The 3,695-nt window shown below is 31.2% G+C and overlaps 1 non-coding gene across 1 annotated transcript; it reads left to right on the top strand.

Annotated features, from left to right (window-relative positions):
* Positions 1 to 2,259: 2,259 nt before the first annotated feature.
* On the top strand, positions 2,260 to 2,423 carry LOC114678534 (U1 spliceosomal RNA). Its single transcript, XR_003729972.1, has one exon. It is a non-coding gene; the product is annotated as a U1 spliceosomal RNA (small nuclear RNA).
* Positions 2,424 to 3,695: the final 1,272 nt, after the last annotated feature.

Here is a 3,695-nt window from a genome sequence, read left to right as displayed (position 1 = left end):
CACAATATTGGTTGTGATATCTTAATAAGATGGTTTTCTTATCATTATCTTAATAAAATTATACAAATAAGAACATTTTCTTTTTAATATATGGGTGTGTGTGTAAGAGCAGACTTACATGTACACACATACTTATATTTGCAAAAGTAAATTGCAACGGGAATAGAGACTGCAATGAACTAGCTTGGAGAAAATATAGAGGGGAGTAAAATTCTCTGGAAATATGTTTTTCAATATTTTATATTTTGAATAAGTAAAAGTTTATATATAAAAACAATATAATTAAAGCAAGTAGAAAAAAATTTGTTAAATTGGACACAAAAAACACAAAATGATTCACCTATACAACATATCAAAATAATAAAAAATATTAAATGCTACTCATATTTTTTGTTACCAGTAATACTGATAATGCAATTTAAAGTTGTTTTGTAAAATATTATATGAAAATACATATGAACAAATATATTGATATTTTAAGAAGTATGATTCTCACGGTAAGAGATATAATGATTGAATAAAACAGGCCAGGAAAAATTGTAGTATTAAATTTGAAGCACAAATAATAGTATAAAGCGTTATGTATGTGTGCATGTGATTATGTTACTTAATAGGAAGAGCATATATAGCTAATCTCATTACAAACTGCTCACTGAGTAATCAGAACGTATATTTAAATTACCCTTGTTCATGCCCACTAATGGGATGCAAGTCTTCTTTGAAGAAAAATAATTTCTTTTCAAGTTCTGATAGAGGGGAAGTACCAGGTGGGAAATACTGTTTTTAGAAGTATCTTGGGACTACTAGCGTCGTTTCAAAGTGATAAAACTATTATGAATAAATGGGATTTCAGTGGTCAAATTTGACCTGTAATCAAAAAAAGGTGACCATAATTGACTATAAAACAATGAATTTTTAAAAAATTCTTAAGTGAAATTAGAAAAGTGAAAAGAGAAGTAATAACAATCCTTCTTTATAGGATAACACTAGGTAATTAGTAAGACAACAATAATGTAATTGCAAAATCACTGTTTGAAACCTTCCCTACAACAAATGGTTCATGTGAGGAATATCAATGTGTGCTAAAATTATTGAATGACGCTTTTTGGGAATTAGAATATTAATGGTGTCGAAAATTATCTCTGAAAATATAAATTACCTAATCACAAAAGGAGAAATGTGCTTGTATATTGGAAAGATCTGGCAGTTACGATCTTGATCAGCTGTTCAAATTTATTTTCCTTAATATCAATATAGCAATCATTATGTTCTTCCAAATGAAAAGTATTCATAATCAATTGGAAATGAATGCAATAATTTATGAGACATATATTCTGTCTTTTAGAAGAATGCATGGGTATGTTTCCTATTATACAAGATATATGTTTACTGTATTCAATGAAAGTATTGGTTGTTTTATTATTATTGTTGTTCAGAGGTTTATGCATAGGTGAAAGAACATATAAAAACTCTGCATTGACCAGAAAATTGCATAGCATCACTGCTATACAGTTGCATGTATTATAGGTGAGAAACTGGAAACTCCCTCCGAATACATTTCTCCATGTGGTTTGCATTAAGAATCATTCCAAGATCTCTCAATGACATTGAAAGAAAACAAAGTGAAGAAGAAATCTTCTTCTGTGAATGAAGTTACAGGTGAATTTGAGCAGAGTCAAGATTTTTGGATTTTTGGTGTTTTCATTCAACAGCACTGGCACAGGAGACTGCTAAAATTGGTAACAATGCACAATTCAATTGCTGAGATTTACTGAAGCTTCCAAGAAAGTTGCTGAAAAATCTCGGTGGTGGCAGCTTCTGATAAGATTGCTGAAATTCACTGTGACTTCCAGGTGATCTCCTGCGAATCACCAATTTCTGACATCTTTCTGTGATTTAAGCTCCCCTTGACTTACCTACAGTTTTATTATCTCTAATTTCCTATGATAAATTAGGATAGACCCAATTTATCTAGGGTAGACCTAGAACAGACATATTTTGCTCTTCTGACCATATTCTTACTCATTAAATGACTTGTCTATATTATAAGGGATTAATTTTTAGATAAATTTAGTTTATCAGTTTTGAAATATATATCAAGGAAACATAAGTTAAATCATGACATGCTATTACAATTTATGTCTGACATAAGTTGGGAAGTATCCTGAGGCAAAAAACTCTCATATATTGATAGTTGGAACTGAAAAAATAAACTGGAAAACTTATAGGCATTAATTAGGAAATAAGAATAGATGCGTAATACTTACCTGGCAGGGGAGATGCCATGATCACGAAGGTGGTTTTCCCAGGGCGAGGCTTATCCATTGCACTCCGGATGTGCTGACCCCTGGGATTTCCCCAAATGTGGGAAACTCAACTGCATAATTTGTGGTAGTGGGGGACTGCATTCGCGCTTTCCCCTGAGGGAAAGAAAAAAAAAAGAAAAAAAAAAGAATAGATGTGTCATTCCGACTCAACAATTTTACTCCTGCTTAAGCACCCTACAGAAATGTTTATACATGTTCACATCTGACATGTACAAAAATGCTCATAGTAGCAGTTTTCATTGATTTTAAAAGACTATATGCAATCCAAGTATCTATCAGCCAAAGAGGATGGACAAATAATTGTGGCATATTAATATGCAAACCACACAATAATTTAAATCAACTATAGATATGGCAGCAAAAAGGGTGAAACATGAAAACTCAATAGTAAGCAAAGATACAACACACAAAGAAACACTGAGATAATACATTGATTTATATAATAAAAAAAAGATGCTCTATTTTTTTATAGAGCTGTATAAGAGCAATGGCCATAAAGAAAAAATGATAATCACAAAGCTAAAGATATGGTTGCTTCACAGATAAAGGATTCTGATTAGTGAAGGTAAACATGGAACTTTGGGTGTTACGTAAATACATATTATTTGGCACCTGTATGATTACATTGGCTTGTGATTTACAATAATTTTTCTTTAACTGTTTCTCTGTGTTTGTGTGTGTGTCTGTCAGCCTTTTTTCCATATAAAATACCACAGTTTTTCAAAGTTTCCCATAAAAAAAAAACAAAAACAAAGAAATGGACAAAACACAACAAACAACAACAAATCAACACACAAAAAAGGCAAGCAGGAGTGATCAAGATTAGCAAGATTACTCAGCCAACTGCAGATTACTTTCTGCAATGTCAAAGCCATTATAAATATTTCACTGATTATTTTTCTACTGATCATACAAATACAGTATTTATTCTTATAATAAGAGAATAAAGAAATGTATTAACATTATGACTGAATCAAATATGCCCAGAAAAAATACACATTACTCATATTGGAAATTATAATTTTTAAAGCCATGCATATGCTTGCGACTTTTCCCATTTTAACATATTTACATAGGAGGATATAAAACTAGCCATGAATCTCAATTTGCTGAGAAATTCTGCATCTCCAACATTTATTCTTCTAGGCTTGCTAGGTTATGTGTAAACAGGTGATCATAGGTTTTGGTTGTGGAGAAAAATACATTTTCTTAACCATAGCAGCTACCACCCTCATATTAGGCAAACATGACCTTACTCTGCAGTGTAAGTACACATTAAATAAGTACACATTAAAAGTGTACTTATTGTGTGAGTTGTTTTATTATAAAACATCTCTTGCCTGTAGCGAGGATAATGTTTTAATTAGA

This window comes from Macaca mulatta, chromosome 5 (genome assembly GCF_049350105.2).
Source record: "Macaca mulatta isolate MMU2019108-1 chromosome 5, T2T-MMU8v2.0, whole genome shotgun sequence".
Classification (NCBI taxonomy): Eukaryota; Metazoa; Chordata; class Mammalia; order Primates; family Cercopithecidae; genus Macaca; species Macaca mulatta.
Note: the sequence above shows the minus strand (reverse complement) of the source record. Positions and strands in the feature narration are given on the sequence as shown.